Raw genomic sequence first — 24,054 nt, forward strand, 5'->3', positions numbered from 1 at the left:
ATCTATAAATTTATCCACCCTCCCCCACCAAATAGAAGCCCACCCTTGTAACAAATAAGTAGAGTCAAATCATACAAAGTAAACCACTGGCCATGTCTGAGAACGCATGTCGCACTCTGCACCATGAGATCATCCCTTCCAGTAAGAAGGAAAGTTTTATCTTCAAGTTTTCTGAAGTCCCAATAGGTTGCTACTTGGGCTAGTATTCTGAAATCTTTCAAATTAATTGTCCTCAGTGTAATTGTCAAAGTCATGATGTAAAATTTTTCTCTTGATTACGAAAAGCGCTTTACAACAATTCATAGAAGTCTTCTCATGTTTCTCTGAATCTGTTATGTTTGTCATTTCTTATGGTGTGATAATATTCTATTATATTTATGTTCATATACACAAATTGTTCAGCCATAGAGAGTACCTTTGTTTTCAGTTCTTTTCTATTACAAAGAATATAGCAACTATTGGACATCTTTCCCTCTGTCTGACATCTTTTAATGGAATTGAACTGGAAAACATGGGAATGAAAGGGTAGAGGAAAATATCTTCTGCCTGCTTGGTTACCTAGAGAGGTTCTGAGCGATATGTATTAGTGATCATTTCACTGAGTACCTAACACAGTGCCTGATGCCCAGTAGTCATGTAATAAATATTTGTTGAATGAATATAGTTACATAGTTTGAACACCTCTGATACTCAATACACATGTGTGTGCATATATATATGTATATATACATACATACACATACACATATACATATATATACTACATATACATATATGTGTGTATATATACACATGTATTTATATATGTGTGTGTATGCACTTATACAGGAAAAAGAGATCACTACTTACTAAGAAGCCAAGAGATTTAAAATCTTTATATGAGTACTTAATAAAAACCAAAAAGCACTTATGAGTATATGTATGTGTGTGTTGGGGGCTGGGGGAAATTCAATGTGATTTAGAGTCATGTATTAGTCACCCTAGCTTCAAAGTCATATCTATATGTGGCCATTAAGTTGCCCCCAGCCAATCTATTGGGGACTTGGGGTTGGACTAATGGAAAAGTTCACCTTGATTAATCAGATTGACTTTGCTGCGATCCATACCTGCCATAACAGGGATGGTTAAAATGCATAGGGTGACCTTACTGGCCAACTCCTTCTGATAATCAAATCAGCATTACCTTTGCTGCTTTCCAAGAGATATAATCAACTGTCCAGTGGCTCCACTGAGAATCTCTGTGACTCTGAGTTATAGACTGCTTGGTCAAAGCTCCCTCCCCTGCCCGTGACTCCCTGCTCCTTCATACCAATGAATATCACTCTCCTCTCTCTAGTTTTCCTATGAGATTCTTCATTTCATGTCTGCTGTGACTTCTGCAATTCCTATTCTGATGTTAGCAAACAGCTCTTCACAGGATAACTCTGTCCTACGTCCCTGAAGTTACAGTGTATGTATAAATGGTTTGTACTTGCTTATGGGTTCATTTCTTCCCCCAAAAAAAGAATACATTTTTTTTGAGGGGAAGGTCCATTTCTCTCATCTTTCTATCCCCACTGCTTGTTACTTAGAACATAGCAGGTATTTTTAGTGAATTATAGTAAGTTAGCAGCAAAATAGGTGTTTGAATGCAGGGCTTCTCCATTACTTGTCCAGAGTTCCTCAGACTGCAATTCAAAGTGATGACTACCCTTTGAAGCTTAGTGAACAACAGAATTTGGAAATGATGAGGACACTGAGGAAGAAGCCTTTGGAAATATGGGTAAGATCAATGTTAAGTATGACTGGTCATGCTTAACTGGCCATAATTTTCTGAGTTTACAAGGCAGAATGAGGGAGGGTTCCATGAAAATAATGGATATTGGCAGAGGGGGAAGAGCTGTGAACTTTAAGTCAGGATACCTGGGTTCAGATCCTATTTCCAACCCTTACTAGCTGTGTTAGGATGGACAGATAACTTCCCCTATCAGACTCTCAGATTTCTAGTCTCTCAAATGAGTGAGATAGACTAAAGATGTTCTACAAGGTCCCTTTCAGCTCTAACTCCCATGATTTTATAACCTGGAGGACAGGACCCTGCATTTGGAAAGGGATTGATTCCTTTTTCCCTACATGTAGGAGTGTCATTTGTATTTCCTTAGGTTGGAGGTCATTGGCTCAAATACAGCATTTTAAATCTCCAAAGCATTTGAGGAATAGTATCTCATTAACCCTCAAAAGAGATGGGTTCTCCCATTATTCCCATTTTAAAGATGAGAAAATTGAAGATGAGAGGGGTTAAGTCACTTGCCAGGGTATATACCTCTTGATTATCTGAGGCAGGATTAAAACTCAGCTCTTCCTAATCTGAGGAAGGTCCAACACTTTATCACTCTATCCATTGTACCACCTAATTGCCCACTTCTAGATAAGGTTGTCTTGCCAACTGTGTTTCTCAGAGATCAGAGTCCTCCAGTGGGTTCCTGCTTCTCTACATATGTTGTCAAGAGTTAGATGCCTTGTGTTCATGGGATTTCCAGAGGGAAATGTATGTGATGCAATATTGTGAACCTTACTAGAGGCTGCAGTGTAAATTCCTTTGCCAGGACCTGTGTGAATGGGAAGGGCAAGAAAAGTGAATTCTGATGAGTGGAAGAATGAATTGATAGATTAAGTAGCTGTCTAGTGAAGCAGTTTTCAAGTGGGAGGTGGGGCTAAGGATGACACAAGATTGGAGCAGAGGGTGGAGACTGCATCAGGGAATTAGGGAGAAAGGGAGAGCCGGAGACTGGGCCATCAAACTTCCGTGCATCTCCTATCTCTTGAAGGGCCACCCCTGGCCTTGCGTGTTCTCTGTCAGTAATTCTCATTTTCCATAAGTAGCTGAGAAAGACCTTCATGGTATGGGATTCAGTAGGGGAACCCTGGAGGAAATCCTACATGTAAAAGCCACTCAAGTACAACAGGAGAGCTGGCAAGCCTTAAAATGCTCTCTCTCCCCAGCAATAAAACCTATGAGATCTCTGTGCATGGTACCTGGAGACCTTCCCACTGAAATTAATATAAGTGCTGGGAGTTTTACAGTATGTATGACAACACAAAAATTATGCCCCTTTGGAGCCAAGAAAGATCACAAGCTGAAAATATAAGGCCAATTAGGAGAGCTGGAAGAGACTACAGTCCTTCTGTGGTTTAGCTTCTTGCCCAGGGAGCAGGCCTTAACCAAACCCAGATGGGGAACTGGAAGCAAATGTTCTTTCTGAAGAACCAGAGGACTTCAAGAGGTCATCTCGGCCATAACCTTGTCTCCAGGACTTCAGCAAAAAGTACTCAAGTGTTTTTTTTCAGCCTCAGACTTCTTTGAAGGGCTAGTACTATGGCAGACTTCACTTTGAGAGCTTTGATGTCTTGTTTCACTTATCACCTGGACACCAAGAGAGTGGAGATCATGCCCAGGATACAACTCACAGTGATAAAAACCTTAAAGGCAGGGCTTTTGGCCAAAAAGGACTGTCTTTTCAGGGGACTATATGAACCAACATATGGATGCCACCTATTGCTGGATATCATCTCAGATGAAGCCAAGAAAGGCGTGTGTGTGTGTGTGTGTGTGTGTGTGTGTGTGTGTGTGTGTGTGTGTGTGTGTGCGTGTGCTATAAATGCTATCCTGAAGGCTGAGGTATGGTCCAGACGACCTCTCAAATTTCCATGGTTCCTTAACAGAGAACATTCTCTTCTTATCTCAATTTGGGTTAATTACAACTTACTCTATGGGCAAGAAGTCATGACACACAAGAATTATAACCTCAGTTCCTTCCAATATTTTGTATTTGAAAAACTCAGCTCACTGACATACACTCAATTGTAATTGACTAGCATGTCCAAAAGGTTCAGAGTGTACAGTTCTCTAAGATTTGGGGTACTTATGCCTTCATTCCTGGATTGAATGACTCTCAGGTGTCTAGAGTCAAAAACAATGGTCCTTGGTTCTGAATATGATGAGCTTATCCTCTGTGTTCCTTGGAAATGACTGTTCTATTACAGGACCCTGATGGTACTTGTGTTCTGCCTGGAGTTAGGGGTCCTGATCTGATGTTAATAGTGCCACTAGCAAATGATTATAATGATGAGGCTTAATACAAAGCAGAACAACACAAGCTCCCCATACTTACTAGCTGGGTGACCCTGGTTAAGTCACTTAACATTGTTTGCCTCAGTTCCTCATCTGTAAAATGACTTGGAGAAGGAAATGGCAAAGCACTCTAGTATCCTTGCCAAGAAAACCTTAAAGGGAGTCACAAAGGGTCAAACAAGACTGAAAACGATTGAATACCAAATATTATAACAGTAATCAGAATAACATTTCTTTAGACTTTGATTTAACACAAAACATCTTTGTGTAGTAACTTAGGTTTGAATGAGATGCTGGTTATACTACTTCTTAAAACTGTGTGACCTTCAACAAGTCATGTTCCCTTTTGGATATCATCTGTAAAATAAGAAATTTGGACCAGATAGATGATCTCAAAAATCCCTTCCATCTCTAAATTCTAGGAATTCTGATAGGCATATATTATTATCTCTATTTTACATTCAAGGAAACTGAGATTCAGGGAGGTCAAGGGTCAAGTGACGTATTTATAATTCCTTTGCTAGTAAACATTACCATCACATTTTGAATCAAGGATTTTTGTTTGTCTTTTTGTTTGTGTTTGCTTGTTTGTTTTTTAAACTTCAAGCTTGGGGCTCATTGAATGTCTCCACACTGTCCAGAAAAGGAGAAGCAATCAATTGCCAGTTAGAACAAGTGCATATCCTAGAATGAGTTACCAAAGAAGTTACTTCCTTTGGGAACACATTTAGATGAGAAAACTCTATATCTAACATCCATTATAGCAGGAAATAACTCCCACTGTAATGTTACTCCAGCTCATCTTGTTCACCTATCTTGCAATGATGATGGCAATGGCCCCTGGAATGCACTCACTCCTAATCTCTGCCTCAGAGGGACCTCCTCTTCCTTCAAGAGGTAGCTCAAGCATCAACTTCTACATCAAGTCTTTCCCAATCCCTCCCAACTGCTAACATCTTTCCTCCCAAGCTAACTTATATTTGAGTTTATTCTATTTAGATTTTTTGGTATATACTGATATATAAATGATAAATATATAATAAAATATATACAGATGATAAATGCTCCTTGATGACTACTTATACATGTACTTTCATTCTGGCGAGTTGAAACTATACATACAGATAGTCATTGTAAAATATAGGGAGATAGTAAATATAATATAGATACTAGGTTATCTTAGGTGGGAGGGTACTGGCAACTGGAGGGTGGGTATAAGAAGAATCAGGAAAGACTATATGCAGAAAAGGGCACTGGGCCTCCCACTTGGGAGTTTCAGTTATATAACTATTGTTGTATGTAAAGATATAGGTATATGTATATGAATACTATTCAAGGATAGAATAAGGCAGTATATGCTAAGAAGTAAGGTAAGAAAAAGAGTTCTGCTCTCAGAGGGAAACTGGGGTGAGAGATGGAGGGAAAGCCAAAGCAACTGTCACAAGATTACAGATATGACCCCATGGGTAAGGACAATGCCAATATTAATTACATTCAGTCTTACCAAAATTAAAACTAAGAGTTTTGCTCATGAGCTGTGTTGGGAGAGGAGTCTCACAGCCAGACTAGACGATCTAATAATTGACAGTCTTTAATGGTGCTAATTTACTCAAGACTCTTTTACAGGTTACTTGAATTTGAGCCAAAGCTAGAACTGACTAGATAATTTCTTGGACTTTTGCATTAATCAACCAGGTGTTATACTGTCAGGTTGACATAGCCTTAGCCAATATCAACCTAATACCCAGAAACACATTACTGAATGTTGACTCATTGTCTCAAGGACTCAAGATGTCACTGGTGAATGTTGAAATACTGAGTTGTTGGGCAGTCATGACTTTTGTCCCTTGGGTACAGGGAATACAGGATCCTGGAGCATTTGGGGAGAGAATATCTCCTTTTACAGAACCCTAAACAAAGTCATGTACTGAGGGGGATGCTAGTAAGAAGTCTCTTAAAATGAAATTTAAAGGAAGTCCCTCAAAATCTGGGTTTTAAGGAATGTATAGTGAAATTGGCCAGTCATATACACACTATCAAAGCTGGAATTATCCTAGGATGCTTAGATCATGGAATACAGAATGCCAAATCTGAGAGAGACTTTAGTACATAGAATGTTGGAAATGAAAGGAACCTTAGATTATAAGTTGTTAAAACTGGAAGGGATCTTAAAACATAAGATATTGAAGATAGAGGAATAACTGAGGACATAAAATGTTAATATTGGTGGGACCTTAAGAAAGGATATAGGAGATAGAAGGGAGCTAAAATGCGATTGATTTCAATCATTTTTTATAGTTCCAGAAAGAAGTAACCTGCCCATTACCTATATTTATGAATTTTGGTTGTTATTCAGTTGTTTTAGTAATATCTGACTCTCTGTGACCCCATATTTGGGGTTTTCTTAGCAAACCACTGGAGTGGTTTGCCATTTCCCTCTCCAGCTCATTTGACAGAGGAATTGAGGTAAATAGGGTTAAATGATTTGCCCAGGGTCACACAGTTAGTAAGTGCCTGAGGCCACATTTGAACTAAGATCGTCCTGACTCCAGGGCTGGTGCTCTCCATGGAGCCACTAAACTGCTCCATATCTATATCTATATATATATAACATATATATACATACATAAATACACACATACATGTGTGTACGTATATGTATACATATGTATTTGTACATATATGCATATGTTATATATAGTTATATATAATATATATAGTCATAGTTAGGGAGATGACATTTAATCTGGGTCTTTTGTAACAACTGGTTCAGTGTTTTTTCCCCATTAAGCCTTCCTTTTACTTCACTGCTAAACCTGTAATGGAAGCATGACTCTGGATTTTATAGCCCAGGAGTGTGTTGTATCCATAAAACAATTGATTGGAAATAAAATTCCTGATAATCATTTGCTCGATCTGAGCTCCAAAGCTAACAAGGAAGCCAGGAGCTTCTTCACATGCTACAGCTTGCTAACTATGAGTTGTTGCAAGAGGATTACTTTGGCTCACCAGTCAGCATGTTAAACAGAGGCGTTAGGCCAAGGCTTGGACAGGGACATAAGCATGGTGTGGAGAGTGCATTACCTAACGCTGTGGGCCTTGGGAATCAGTAGCAGCACAGAGGGGCCAGGGAAGTGTGTGCCAGATAGGGAGTCGGGGGGAGGGAGTATTGGGTTATGACCAGAGTGGGAAATCAGCAGGCACATCTCCAGAACAGAGTACCCAGAGTATTCAGGTACCTCTCACACTCCCCCCTATTGTGTATCAAGGAGGAAAGGCATCCTAAAAGGCACAAGCAAGTGTTTGAGACTTAACATTTGTTTTTCCAAGGAGATTTATTTTGCAGAATAGGCCACGAAGAGGGAGGGTAAAGGCCTACACTTACCTCATAAAAATTACATTAATATGGAACTATTGCCTCTGAATGAAATTCAATCCCACGTTAGTTAAGCACTCAAAAAATAAAGAACAGTGAGTTTACCTCAGAAGGAAATACAAAGTTTAGATAAGAGAAGGATAAGACACAAACATAGATCATTATTTTATGATGGGAGGCAGCCTGGTATAGTGGAAAGACCACTGGCTCTTAAGTGAGAGAACATGGGTTCAAATCCTGCCTCTGAGGTTTATTGTTCGTGAGACTTTGGCAAAGTCATCTGATTTCCTCACCTTAGGAATGAGTTGTCTCTATGGTTTCTTATGGTTCTATGTCTCTGATCTTATGAAAGGTGAATCAGAGAGATAAAAAGAAAATACATTTTGAAGTTAAAGAGGGCAGTCCATTCCTGGAAGCAGGAACTTGAGGAGGCTTCCAGGAGTAGGAGAGATTTGAATTTGGGCATAGAAGTTGGATGGGACTGTAACAGAATGAATAACAATAAGAACTATCGTTTATAGAGCACTTAAAGGTTTGAATGGCACTTTATTTACAAATAGTATCTCATTTTGTCCGTACAACTACCCTGGAATGTAAATGTTATTGTTATCCACATTTTACAGGTAAGGAAACTGAGGCAAATAGAGGTCAAATGACTTGCCTAGGATCACACAGCTAGGAGATGTCTAAGGTTGGATTTGATCTCAGGTCTGCCTAACTCTAGGCCTCGTGCTCTGTCCAATGTGCCAGCTAGCACCCTACACAGGGAAGGAAAGTTTTCCAGCATTAAGGAATAGTCTAACTAAATGATCAGAGGGGGGAGAGTCTTCGGTAAGGCTTCTTAATCTTTTTTTTATGTCATGGGCTTCTTTATCAATCTCATGAAGCATGAATAATGTTTTTTAAAGGCATAAAATAAAATATATAGGATTAAAAAGGGGAAAAAATAATCGTTTTTTACTCTTCATGACCCCTCTTGGCGTTTTATTGACAAAGATACCACTAGAACAGTTTGCCATTTCCTTCTCCAATTTATTTTACAGATAAGGAAATGGAGGCAAGTAGGAGTAAATGACTTACTCAAAGTCGGGCAACTGGGAAGTATTTGAGGTCAGCTTTGAACTCAGGTCCTCCTGACTCCAGGGCTAGAGTTCTATCCCCTGTTCCACCTAGCTGCCCATAATATATAGTTAACAAAATATGTATTTAAAAAAAACCAAAAAACAACTTCATAGATCCCAGGTTAAGAAGCCCTGGTCTAAAACAGGTTGAGTACAGAGAGAGTCTCAGTCAGCTGCAGTATAGAATGTCAGGAAGACGGAAGTTACAGGCTATTGAAGATCTTTGAGCAAAGGAGAGACTTCACCAGGTATTTGCCCAAGAAAGGTCATTCTAACAACAGTATGAAGGGTGGATTGAAAGCGACAGAGAAGATAGAGGCAGGAATTGGGGTGGGGTATCGTACCATTTTAGGTGGTGATGATGAAGGCTTGTAATAGGGATATGACAGTGAGATATAAAGGGAAAGAAAAATGAAAGAGAAGTACCTGAAGGCGGTAGATATCCCAGGGGCATTTCTGCTTCAAAGAAGGTTTTGGCCTCTAAGATCCTATCTGTCTTTGAGACACCTTAGAATCTATGATATTGGGGACTTAGGGACTTTTCCCCAATTCCATGATCAACAACTTTGCCTTTTCCTAAGATTATCCTGAGCCCTCCAAAAAACCATTGGAAAACATCCCTCCAAATGCGCACTCTGAAATAGCCAGCAGTTACCTCCAGAGACACGGGTTTAAATAATGTCTGGCATTTATTGGGGCTACTCTGTCCTTTCGGTTAATTACATTCCCAGCTCGAAGAAACAAGTGAAAACAGCCCTTTCATAACAAGATTCTTCCTGTAAACTGCAGTCATTAGACGAGGCTCATTAAATCACATTATAGCCATTCGACTCCATTAGCTCATTCTTGGGGACCAGAATTAGGCAGGAGAAAATTCCCGAGTTTCCCTCCCCCCACTTGCCACCTCCAAAAGCCAGTATTCCATTTCTGGCAACAATATCAGAGAAATCATAGGAGAATTTTTGTATCTGGAAGAAAGGTGCACAAGTTTAGTGGGGAGGGCTTGGGTGTGGGGGCTGGTTAGTTTGCAGAAGAGGAAAGGAGGGCATCTCTGTGTCAATCACTGCCCAACTTTGGGGCTACTGAAGACTGCTGATGAGTCATGTTGCTTACTGAATCCTTAACAAAGGAGAATGTGGGCGCTAACTTCTCAGCTCTATGGAAGAGCCCTGCTTTCCTGCTGGCAAATGTCCTCATCTTGGCTCTGTTCAAAATACAGGGAAAATGAACCTCCTACATTTAGGGCCCCATGACATTTAGAGAGCACAGATTTATGAGTCTGAAAGATCTCGATTGGAGGCCTGAAGCTCAGACTTCCCTCATTTTCTGACCCTGGGCAAGTTGTGCCATGCCTAGAACCTATGTTTGTTCATTTGTAAAATAAGGATTTATTTAGTATAAGGAATATCCAGGCAGGGGAAACTCTTTACTAATTCAGGTCAGTACTTTCTCAGAAATATATAGTCTCAGAGAATTTCCTGGAGCACCGAAAGATTAGGGGACTTGCCCAGGGTCACACAACCAGGACTTGTCAAAGGTGAGACTTAAACCTGTGTGCTCCTGGCTTATAGGCCAGCCCTAGCCATTAGGCCATACTTCCTCTCTTTAAAATAAGAGTAATAATAGATAGACTCTTTCACGTGTTTCTTGTGAGGAAAGCACTCTATTAAATGAAGAACAATTTTTAAACTTTTCTAAGGCACTTATATGAAGAACAAATTTACATATGTGTTTATGCATATATAAATATGCATGTGGGTATATGCATTTATACATATACATGCATACATATACATATATACATTTATACATATGCATGCATACATAAACATATATGTACACATGTATAAATGGGAGTTTTATTACTAGTATAAGGCGTTCAGAGAGGACTAGAACCTCTGGTGTGAGGACTGCCGAGCCCTTTTCAGGGCTACTCATTCCACCTTTGGTGTCCACTGCTCACCCAACTCTTACTCTTACCTGTGGTTCCAAGAAGCTGCAACATGTGTAGCAGCCACACCCCAGTAAAACCATCTTGGCAGATGGGCTGCACCAGTTTGAGGGTAACCAATGAGACCTCAGTCTCACTTGTGAGTTGAGGGGAATTAATGTCTACTCCAAGGATGTGAAGACTTTCCCTGGCAGAATGGGCAGATGAGAACAATTTGTTCCAATGACCAGGGAGGCAGCTGAAGCAATGGCTATGGTGTGCTTCGAGTTTGGTCAGACAGCGAAAATGTCAAGGTCACACTACATCCTGGACTATCGAGAGTCATCTTGACTTTTGTTCTGCCTCTGGACTCCAATGACTCTAGAAGAGAGAGTGAGGCTAAAGATTTTATGCAGCTCTACCTCACTTAAATCCCATTCACCAATAAGTGAAGACATCACCCTGAAATGTCACTGGTCCTCTTCAAAAAAGGACAAACAACCACAACAATATATTTATATGAACATTGAATTGTGTGTATATGTGTATGGATGTATATGTATATAATTTATACACATATATACATATACATACTATATACATAGATGCATACATAGATACATTCACACATATATACATATACACATATGCATATAGAGAGAGTGTGTATGTGTGTCTGTGTGTATGTAACATGAGTGGTACCATGATGTGATAAAGGGCCAGCCTTTTGGAGTGAGGAAGGCCTGGATTCTACCTCTGAAGCATGTTGAAACCACAGGCAATCCACCTGACCACTCAGTGTCCTAGGCAGCTCTCTGAGACTATATAGGTGGCAGAAGACAATAATCAGAGTAATGACTAGACACCTGAAGGTTTGCAAAGCTCTTTACACGTCACCTTTTGTGATGAGTTGAAGATCTGCCATTGATAAGGGGACCTTGTCCTTTGAAAAATTGCCCTCAACCAGTGAAAGTGCCACTGCTGCAGTCTCACAAAAGCTTTAGTGCAGTTTTAAGTTAAGATTTTGGTGACACGGTATGTTCATGTGTGTATAATACATGTGTACACAAATGTGCGAATATACATGTATGTATAAAATAAGTGTGGCTGTAGCCGTGTGTGTATGTTTACATATATGCATCTGTGTTATATATACACATATACACACATACCTATTGCTGTGTGTTGTGTGTATATACTCTGTGTGTGTCTGTTTGCATGTGCACATATATTATATAGGGCAGCTAGGTGGTGCATTGGATAGAATGCCAGGCCTGGAGTCAAGAAGACTTGTCTTCCTGAGTTCAAATCCAACCTCTGAGACTTACTAGATGTGTGTCCCTGGGTAAGTCACTTAACCCTGTTGGCCTGTTTCCTCATCTGTAAAATGAGCTGAAGAAGGAAACGGCAAACTGCTCTAGTCTCCGCCAAGAAAATCCCAAATGAGGTCATGACGAGTGGGACATGACTGAAGTGACTGAACAACAAATGACAACAGAATATATTATATATTATATAGATATATCTCTACACACAGATATGGCAAGGCAGTCTTTTCATTGTATTGCCATGATGTCCATGCAGGTAAGTGTATACATGTACATTTTGAGATCCTTCATGTCATAGCAGATAAGTGTTTTCAGAATCAAGAAAATATAGGTTGAAGTCTTGCTGTTAACTTCAGCTCACTGTGAGCCAGGACAAAATGAAAGGATTGTCTATCTGGAAGGCACATGAGAGGCCAGAGGGTCCAACCCCATGTTTTACAGTATTATATCCATGAAATTTCAAGTCCTGACCAAATACACACATACCAGAATATCAGAATGTGCTTTCCCGCCTCATCTCTACCTATTCACCTCCCCACTTCCTTTAAGTCCCAACTAAACTTTCACCTCCTGGGGGTGGTTCTAAAATGGCTGTTCTAGCTCTCTCTCCCCACAGCCCATAAAATACTTATAAAAAATGACTCTAAACAAATTCTAGAGCAGCAGAAGCCAAGAGTGAAAGAGATTTCCAACCCAAGACAGCCTGAAAGGCTGACAGAAAAGGTCTATCACACCAGGCTCGGAGAAAAGCACAGCCCAGCCTGGGTCCTGCAGCATGGATAGGACAGGTGCAGGCTTCAGGGCACAGAATCATGGGTAGCAGCTGAGGTTCCCAGATATCTCAACCCCAAAACACCAAAGACAGCTTCAAAGGTCAGTAAAAAAACTCTTTCACCTGGGTGAGAGGGGAGCATGGTCGGGCCTCAGTCGTATCCCCAGGGTGGTGACAGCCACTGCTGTAGCAGCTTCCACTTTTGGAGCCCTCACCCTAAAGACCCTGGGGGCATTGAGCAGCTGATCTGGGTCTCAGTCCTAAGTGGCAGTCCTGGGGTGAGAAGAATCATTGACACTGGCATGGTGGAGCTGATGGTGGCTGTGGAAAGAGAACCCTACTCAGTTCCAGGGCAGAAAAGAGTGGTTGTTGTTTCTCATTTGGAGGAGGAACTGAGAACTTATAGGTCCCTAGAGGTATATCAGAGAACAGCTGCACAAAACCTCTGAAGCTTAAGGCAGTATATCCTCCACTTGACAAAAGACTCAAAAGTCAAGTAAATGGCTGGGAAAATGCCCAAAAAGGGGGCATAGAAGGTTACTTTCTTGGTGAAAAGGTATTCTCTTCCATCCTTTTGGATGAGGAGTAACAAAGAATACCATCAGAGGAAGACATCAAAGTCAAGGTTTCTACATCCAAAACAAATATGCAATGGTCTCAAGCCATGGAAGAGATCAAAAAGGATTTTGAAAATCAAGTAAGACAGGTGGAGGAAAAATTGGGAAGAGAAATGAGAGCATTGCAAGAAAATCATGAAACGCGAGCCAACAACTTGCTAAAGGAGACCCAAAAAAAATATTGAAAAAAGTAATACCTTTAAAAATAGACTAACTCAAATGGAAAAAGAGGTCCAAAAAGTCAATGAGGAGAAGAATGTTTTAAAAAGCAGAATTGGCCACATGGAAAAGGAGGGTCAAAAATCTCTCTGAAGAAAATAATTTTGTTTTGTTTTCTTTTTTAAATTAGAATGGAGCAGATAGAAGCTAATGACTTTATGAGAAACCAAGAAATTATAAAGCAACATAAAAAGAATGAAAAAATAGAAGATAATATGAAATATCTCATAGAAAAAACAACTGACCTGAAAAAAAGATCCAGAAGAGATAATTTAAAAATTATTGGTCTACCTGAAAACCATGATCAAAAGAAGATCTTAGACATCATCTTTCAGGAAATTATCAAGGAAAACTGCCCTGTTATTCTAGAACCAGAGGGTAAAATAGAAATGGAAAGAATTCACTGATCACTTCCTGAAAGAGATCCCAAAAGGAAAACTCTTAGGAATATTATAGCCAAATTCCAGAGCTTCCAGGTCAAGGAGAAAATATTACACCAGCCAGAAAGAAACAATTCAAATATTGTAGAAATACAATCAGATTAACACAGGATTTAGCAGTTCCTACATTAAGGGATCAAAGGGCTTGGAATATGATATTCCAGAGTTCAAAGGAGCTAGAATTGCAACCAAGAATCATCAAAACTGAATATAATACTTTGGGGGGGGGGAATGGAATTTCAATGAAATAGAGGACTTTCAAGCATTCTTGTTGAAAAAACCAGAGCTAAATAGAAAATCTGACTTTCAAGTACAAGAATCAAGAGAAATAGGAAAAAGTAAACAGGAAAGAGAAGCCTTAAGGAACTCATTAAATTTGAACTGTTTACATTCCTACATGGAAAGATGTTATTTGTAACTCATGGGATCTTTTTCAGCATTAGGGCAGTTAGAGAAAATATATATGTAGGTGTGTATGGGTACATATGTCGGTGTTTTTATATATATGTGTAGGTATGTATATGTACATGGGTATATGTGTGTAAGTATATATATGTGTTTATGTGTGTATATGTGTGTATGAATGTATATGTGTGTGCACACACACATACATAGAAGGCACAGGGTGAGCTGCATATGAAGGGAGAATACCTAAAAAAATAAAATTAACTGTTGAATGGAGTAAGAGAAAGAAAGAGGTAAAATGTATCAAATCATCTCACATAAAAGAAGGAAGAAAAAGCTTTTACAATGGAGGGGAAGAGGAGGGATATGAGAGGGAATAAGTGAGCCTTACTCTTATGGAATCTGGCTTAAGGAGAGAATAACACACACTCAATTGGATATGGAAATCTATTTTACACTGAAGGAAGGTGGGGGAAGGGGATAGGAGAGGGAAGATAATAGAAGGGAAGGCAAATTGGGGTAAGAGATAATCAGAAGCAAACACTATTGTGGGAGGACAGGTCAAGGGAGAGAATGGAATAAATGGAGGGCAGGGCAGGATAGGACAGAGAGAAATGTGGTTAGTCTTTTACAACATAACTACTATGGAAGTGCTTTGCATCGTTGCACATGTATGACCTATATTGAACTGCTTGTTTTTTCAATGAGGGTGGGTTAGGAGGGAGGGAGAGAATATGGAACTCAAAGCTTTGATAATGAATGTTAAAAATTGTTTTAGCATGCACCTGGAAATTAAGATATACAGGCAATGGAGTATAGAAATCTATTTTGCCCTACACGAAAATAGAGGGGAAGGGGGATAGAACAAGGGTGGGTAATAGAAGGGAGAACAGACTGGAGGAAGGGTTGGATGGGGTGCATGCTGTCCTAGTGTGGGGGGTGAGGAGAGATGGGGAGAAAATTTTGAATTAAAAGTCTTGTGGAAGTGAATGTTGAGAACTGAAAAAATAAATAAATTATATATTTAAAAAAAGATGAAAGGCAACATGACTAATATGGTCATATGTTTTATATGACTGAATATGTATAATCTGTATCAAATTGTTTTCTATCTCAGGAAAGGGGCAGAGTAGGGGGGGGAAAGAATTTGGAATTCAAAATTTTTTAAACACGAATGCCAAAACTTATTTTTGCATGTAATTGTAAAAAAAAAAAAAATTAAAAAAAGAAATTTTACCTCAAAAAATAAAATAAAATTTCACCTCCTACAAGAAGTCTTCCCTCAGTTATTTCTTATTTATCTTAAATATAGCTTGCTTATACAAGCTATTTGTTTGCATTTTGTCTGTCCCATTAAACTGTAAGATCTCTGAGAACAAGGACTGTCTTTTTCCTTTTCTTTGTATCCTGTGTATGTTTTGTATACTGTGCTTGACCCAGTAGACACTCAGTAGGTACTTAATCAATATCAACTGATTAATGGATTGAATATACAATATACATAAATATTAATGTCTGTGTCAGAAAAAAAATATTTGAGCCATTTCTTTACTATTTACTCAACGTGAGACCTTGAACCTCTCTGAGTCTCAGCTTTCTTGTGTAAATAAAAAAATGCTTGTACTACCAACCCCAACAGTTTATTAGAAGGATCAAATAAGATACTGGAAGTCAATGTTCTTTGTCATATGTGAAGCACTATGCAAATGTAAGTTATTATTACAATATGCATGCTATTTTTTCTATATGATCTTAGACCGGATTAAAGGAAACTATCATGTAAGGCTAGGTTGTCAATCTCAGCTAAAAACATATCCTTGTGGCATCGTATGACTTAGAAAGCCACAAATTAACTTTATCTACTATGTATTGTATTTTTCTGTATTTTTTTAAGTATTTCCCAACAACATTTTCATCTGGTTTGGCTGCATGGGGGTCTTCAGGCCCTGAGTTTGACAGCTCTGATGTAGTGGGTAGAGAGGGTTGGACCTTGAATATAGGAACATTGTCACTTAAGTCCTACTTCTGACATATCCTGGCTGGATGACTCAGGGCAAGTCATCTGACCTCTCAATGCTCTGGGCATTTCTCCAACATTCCAACATTAACCTGCATCCTAACTCAGGAGTGCCTCACTCCCTAAAAATATCTCACAAATACAACTTCCATCTCTATCATATTATCACATTATAATATCATATATAATATGCATTTTAACATATGTCACATACACACATATTACATGCATGCATAATTAACTGGATCTAAGTCAGGGGCTCTAAACCTGTTTTGTTTTATGTAATCCTTTTCAGAATAATATCTTTAAATGATTGAAGGAAATGCCAACTTTTAGTTGGAGGTTAGTGAAAATAAATACATAATTTGTTTTTGCTTTTTGTTTTTGTTTTTTCCCCACTGAAGTTAGAAAGAAGATAGGTGGTGCATTGAATAGAACCCTAGACCTGGAGTCTGGAAGACTTGATTTCAAATCTAGCCTCAGATACTTAGAAGCTATGTCACTAGATAAATCACTTAATCTCTGTCTGCTTCAGTTTTCTCATTTATAAAATAGGGTTAATAATAGCACCTATTTCAGATAGTTGTTGTGAGGATAAAAATGATACAATATTTGTAAAGCTCTTTGCATATCTTAAAGTTCCATATAAATGCTAGTTATTATTATTGATAGAACTCCTAAAATCTATCTATGAACTTTTAGAGGTCCATGAAGCCAAGGTAACCAGGTTGAGAACTCCATATCTAGGTTATATATCTTTATCCTTTCAGTGAGACACAGCTGGAGTAAGCCAAGTCATTTACCTACCTACACAGCCAGGAATGACCATTCATCTAGAGGGCCCTAGCCAAATGACAGTCCCTGGGTCTTTCTATATAGGGTTTACCTGGCAAACCCAAACCTGTTTTGGTTTCATAGGGTAAAGAAACTTATGTTTTCTACTTCCATCTCTCCCATAGTATGTGTTTATGGAACCGTAAGTACAGAGGGATGTTTGTTGACTAGATGAGTGAATCCATTACCTTCTAACTTGGCAGCTTATTGACCAAGAGCTAAATAATCCTTCCCTGTAGCCAGTTTGGAGTAGAGAATTGGGCAAGAAGAGGTAAGTCTCCATGATCTGTAATTCTACAGGGTACACTGCTGGGAAGAGTCAGACTGAGAATGCTGATGAGTCAAGTGCCTGGGAATCAGTAACATCGGGATTAGATTTTCCTTTGATCTACACATGGGTTTCAAAGTAACAGGAAAAACATGTCTTTGTTTCTGCTGAACACAAACTGCCTGAAAAATAGAACTGTAGCTGTTTTTGTGTGCTGATTTCTGATAGCCTCTGGGGTCTTGTGTCCTTAGCTCTTCCACCAACTCTGACATATTCCACTAACACCTCTCAGAAAGGTTCCAATTGACCAGAGATGCCGACGTGCAAATGGGCATGTTGGCAAGCTGCTAGAATACAAGCTTTCTTTTGGAGGAGACTTGGCAAACTCAGATACAATGGACTGCAGTGGAAAGGGGTGAATGTCCCACTGTACTACGACCTGGTCAGAGCACATCTGGAATATTGAAGTAAGTGCTAAGAATCCCATTTTAGAAAAAAAAAGATATTGATAAGTAGGAGAACATTCAAAGGGTGGTAAACAGAGTGGAGAATAGTCTCAAGCCTATGTCATGTGAGGACCAGTGTAATTTAGAGAAGAGAAGGCTCATGGAGGACATAATATCAGATTTCAAGAACCTGAAACACTATCGTGTCTAAGTGGGATTAAATTTAGTTTGTTTGGTCCTAGCTACGAAAAGTAAGGGGAAAAATAATGGAGGTTTCAAAGAAGCAAATTTGAGTTTAATGTTAAGACCATCTCAGTGGGTATGGCGGCGGGGCTGATGGACAAAGAGAAAGAATTTGGAACTAAAAATAAAATTACAAAAAATATTAATGTCAGAGAAAAACCTTCCAAAAGTCAAAATTATCTCAAAGGAGAATGTTGTTTCAGAAAGTGTGGGGTTTCCTCTTCGGAAGTCTTCAAGGAAAGGCTGGATGAGCACTTGTTGAGTGTCAGATGGACCAGGTGGCCAAAGAGGTCCCTTCCAGTTCTGGAATTTAGTAAATCTGTGAACACTCAATCGGGGCTAAAAGAACTAGAATGAAGTAGTTCTTCCATCTACTGTCTCCACGACCACCTCTTTCCTGTGCCTCAGTTTCCTCATCTGTAAGATGAGGTGATTGAGGAGAAGATAATTCCAGCTCAAACAACCAATTAATATTTACTAATTACCTACTCACATTCTTTATGTGAAGAATTGTCCCCCTCCCCAAAGCTCTGATAGTTTTTGTTCCTCGGGGTTTCTCCTAGGTCTAATGGACTACAATTCTTTTTATCAAAAATGACCTAAATACAGGCTCTTTTCCTGCTTGTGGGGAAAGAACAATGCTAGCCATTCAACTTCTGAAAGAAGTTAAATTACAGACCTTTATGTCCAGACCTCACTGTGACCAGACCCATTTCCTCATGGTCTTCCATGTCATTTATCCTCATACCTATCTCCATGTCTTTGCTCATGCTGTTCACCTTCCCTGTGATTTACTCTGTCTTTATCTCAGCCAAACCAAATCTTAGTTAACAAATTATAAACGATATACATGCATGATGTGGTACAAGAGTGAATCTCATTCCCTGCTACCCAGTCACTAATCTACCTGACTTTGAACACCAAGTAGTCCATGTCTTCATCACCATTAGAAAAACAACAGGAACAACAAGGGGAAAAAAATCTGACAAGCAAGAAGTATGAACTGCACCCCTTTATAGTCTAGCATCCTAAAGCAATGAGAAATTGCTTTGCTTCTAGCAACAGCTGGCTGTTTTGGCCAAACCCAAATCATAATCATCAGTTAGAGTACAGCTTTTTGTTTCTTTGTTACTCATGTGACATCCCCAAATCCACATGGCAGTTTTCTTACAGTCTTAAACACCATAGATTCAATACTAAGTCTATGACCCAGAATAAAGAACCTTGGCCCAAAGGTAATTGACTTAATGGCAATGACCTTGCAAAAGATGACATATCTCGTTCCTGTTCTAAATGATCAGAAGAAGGGACTAGGAGTATCTCTATTCACTCATTGCCTTCTCTTCAGTTCATATCTCTCAAATAGTATTTCTAAATTATCTCAATGACATCAGCCTTCTAGAGAACAGGAATCTCCACTGAATGGTAGCAAGAGACAGTGTCCCAGGACTGAGGACCCATTGGTGAGCTAGGCAGCTGAAAAGGACCATTGTAAATGTGCCGAGTTTCCAAAGATCAGGGTTAGAAAAGAATATAGAATCAGAAAATCTCAGCTAGAAGAAAACTCATTGACCATTTAATCTCACCCATAAATCTGAGCAGGAATCTTTCTTATGTCATCTCTGACAAGTGGTCAGTCAGCCTGTATGTGAAGACCTTAAATAACACAGTATTCAACACCTTCCAAGGCAAATCTTTTGAGTTAGGAAGATCTGAGTGTACAATATGGTCCTGAACAAGTTGCTTAATTTCTCTGAGCCTCAGTTTTTTCTTCTATAAAATAGGGATGATAATACTACCCACCTCCCAGAGTCACTGTAATGGTCAAATAAGATAATATTTCTAAAGCACTTTACATATTTCAATACCCTATTACATGTAAACCTTGATTAGTGCAAATAATGAATCTTTTAAAGGTGTTATTTTATTTGAATTTGCACTATATAACTGTGTTGAATTTACAATATGGAACCAATGACTATATTCTACATAATCATAACTTTGAATATATGTAACCACTTAAAAATACTCATTATTTGCTGATAATCACATGGACCTTTTGTATCACCATTTCTCTTTTCTAATTGTTAGAAGTTTTACTCATGCAGAGCCAAAAGCAAATTCTATACATGATTCTGCTTTCTGAGGCCAAACAAGATGTGTCTAATATCTCACATGAGAGTCCTTCAGATACTTGAAGAGATTCAGAACTTCCTCCCTAGGCATTCTCTTCTCCAGGATAAACATCTGCACATGATTCTCAAATGGCATCTCTAGACCACTTAGGATGCTGGTCACACTCTTCCATCTTGCCTATGTCCTTTCTCAAACATGTTGCCAAGAACTGAACAGTCTACCACAAAGGAGCTTAAAAAGAGAAAAAGGAATTTGGGGAACATCAATCTATGTTCAAGATGAAGAAAACTTATTTAAAGAAAAAGGCAGTGAAATCACCCCAGAGTTATGCAAAAGCTGGTTGTATTAAAGCTGTTTTGAAATTGATGATTCCAGCATATTTCAGTATGGTGGTACAAGTCTTGCAGCCATTGATAAGGAGTTCTTTGGGGTTTCAAGGGTTAGGGAAGATGAATTATCCATAGTGTCCTTCCTCCTCCCTTTGCTAGAGAAGGTCTTATGATCTTTGGGAGGTCAGAAGCTTCTGGACTTCCCAGCAGCATCTGAGCCTAAGAAACAGCTTTGCCATTGCTATGTCTTCCTTCAGTAGGAGACGAGGAAAACCTAGACACTCTGGAGAAAAAGCAACTTCATATGTTCTATAAGGGGTCCACAAGGAAGCTACTTGCCTATGGGAAACACCTTGAGAATGTCATCTAAAGGACATCCAGGAACTATATTTACCTTTAGCTGCATTTTTTTCTAAGCTTGAGCCCACTTTTCTCTAGAATTCATATGTACTTATAGAAGAGCTTGTCATTGATTTTAACTAACTATATTTACTATTATTATAATATTTACTAGATTGTAAATACCCCTTTCTAAAAGTTAATACATCTGGCAGACTGAATGACATCACCTGATAATAATAGTGACAATCACACAGAATGAGACTGATTATTAGAAAAACACCCACCAGCCTCTTGGAGTGGCTTAAAATCATGAGGGGCAGAAGCAGCAACCACCTTCTATAGTACCAGCTTGTTGGTGCAAATGGGTATTGGAAGAGGCAACCCAGACCATTGATTAGATATATATTAAAAGGTGATACATTTAGATCTGATGAAGACCTTAGAAATCACGCATTACAATGACCTCATTTTATAGGATAGGAAACTCAAGTTTAAAGTGGGGACATAACTTGATAAAAGTAATACAGAAATTCTTGGCTATATGTGATCACTTAGTATTCACTGAGCTCAGATCAGTCTCTTCCCTGTCTACTATATCCAGTTTGTTCATTCTCACATCTCTACCTTTACTCTTCTCTCTTCCTTCTCTTCTCTCTCACTTTCTCTACAAATCCTACCAATCTTTTAAGACCTAGCATAAAACTCACCTCTTCCATGAAGCCTTTTAGGAGTACTCCAGTACAACAATGAGCTCTCCCTGGAATGAGCTCTCCCTGGAATGTTTTCTATTAGTTAGGGTCCTTCCCACTCAGGTCAATATGGATAACGTGTCCCAAAAGTCTCGGGATAATAAACTTTTTAGATACATATTATCTTCATAACCTTGGACAATTCCCTTCCCTATGCTGAAGCTTTTTTTCCTAATCTATGAAATGGACACATACAACTAAGCCCCAATAAGTGTGATGTATTCCGATGTGTGCTATTTGAGGTTATAATTATGTAAAATGTGGTGGTTGCTTCCTGTCCAATAGAAATATGCAATAAGAATTCAAATAATGCAATCTCTTCAAGTGATTGCTTATCCACACTAATAAAGATTTACTTGTAATGCTTATAATATCATCCAGGGCTGTTGGAAGGAATATATTATTATATAGCAATATATTATAGCAATAAAAGTTATTACAGTAATGATTTGTTGGTGTAATTTCAAAAGATCAGAAATCCTATCAAGTTCCATCAAACGATACAACATTCACATACATCTATGCACAAAGGAGGTCAATGTAAGAAGGCACAGAGCACCAAGCCTGGAGTCAGGAAAACCTGAGTTCAAATCTATTCTCAGATGCTTACTAGCTGTGTGAGACTTTGGAAAGTCCCTTAGAACTTATTTGCCTCAGTTTCCTCCTCTGTAAAATAGGGTTAATACTAGTATCTGTCTCCCAGGGTTGTTATAAGGATCAAATGCGATCATAACTGTAAAGCGCTCAGCATAGCACCTGGTACATAGTAAACACTATAGACACATTACCTATTTTGGTCATTGTCGCTGTTGCCATCATTGTTATTATCATCTACCGAGGGATGAGTCGTAATTACCCAGAATTCAATGAATGGAGTGAACCAGACAACGAAGAGCGTAGCTGCCTCTGTGATTTGTGCTGAGCTGAGAAGTGGGCACAACAAAGGGGCACAGCCCAGTTAATCAGGGGCTTCCTCACAGAAGGAAGACTATCTGGTAATGTGGAAGGCTACATTGGTGAGAAAGTCCTGGATTTAGTCCTAGGAGCTGGGTTGTATTAACTGATAATGGCAATGATGATGGTGATGGAATATTTATACAGTGTTCTAGAGTTTGCAAAGTACCTTTACATGAATTGTCTTATCTGAGTCTCACAACAACACTGAGAAACGAGGTCTCCAATTATCCTCATTTTACAGACAAGGGCACTGAGATTTGGAAAGGTTGAGTCACTTGCCCTTGGTCACAGAGCTAGATAGATTATATCAGAGACAAAAGTTGAACTCAGTTCCTTCTGACTCCAAGTCCACTATACCATATAACTTAGAGGAATTATATAATCATCGTGATCATGATACTAATTATGAGTTGTATAAATCTCTAAGGTTTGCAAAGGGCTTTGCATGCATCACCTCATTTGATTGAATCCTATAAGCCCACAAATACAGATCAGTGGACCAGTATTCAGTTGGGTTTGCTTTTCCTTTGAGTTTGGAGACAAAAATAGAGAGGGTTTTGTCTCTATTGTGGCTGATCTTTGGAGAGGGCTGCTAACCATTGCCACTGAATCCTTTACAGGACACTTCCCCTCAAGTTGCTATGAGAACATGAATCATCTCTTCCATACAATGGCAGCAACTGTAACCCTCAGGATCAGCCTCTGATTTGTTGCTGTTTGTTCCGTACTCTCCACAAGATAAGCCGTTGTTATTGCTTTCTTTGGGAACAAGCAAGACATGATTGCTGGAGTGCTGAGAATAATTGGACCAAATAGTCATACGATTAATGCAAACAGAAAGACTTCATCTGTTCCCAGTGCAGCCGATGTACTTCTGAGCATGGGGGGAGGCTGGGCTCCCTCTTTATTCTATTTATGAACAAGGAGGCTTGAGTTCATTGCTGAATATCAGGTCCTTTTTCTAGTTACAGGCATAGGATGCAGAAGAGAAAAAGACCTTGATGAAGTTTCTTTAGCCTCAGGTGCTTCATTTGTAAAATGAGGGGCCTGCCTCTAGATGACCTCTGGAATCTCTTCTAAATCTGGAACTATTATCCTAAAAATTATCTAATCTAAACTCATTTTGCAGCTAAGTAAACTGAGGTACAGATGAACTGTAACTTGATATAATAAAAGAATATCAGGGGGCTTTTGGGAGCTGGAGTTTCAACCTCTCATATTTACTGAGGAGGAAGCTGAGATCCACAATGGCTTGGACTTGCCAAGGTCACAATGGTAGATGACTGTTCGATGAACCCAACCCAGATTTTCTGAGACTGGATCCAGGGTGTATCCCTCTACATCATATTGGTTTATGCTAGGACCAAAGAAGTATAGATTTAAAAAGAAAAGAGATCACCAAGGTCATTTAAAC

This window comes from Notamacropus eugenii, chromosome 1 (assembly GCF_028372415.1).
Source record: "Notamacropus eugenii isolate mMacEug1 chromosome 1, mMacEug1.pri_v2, whole genome shotgun sequence".
In the NCBI taxonomy this organism is placed as follows: Eukaryota; Metazoa; Chordata; class Mammalia; order Diprotodontia; family Macropodidae; genus Notamacropus; species Notamacropus eugenii.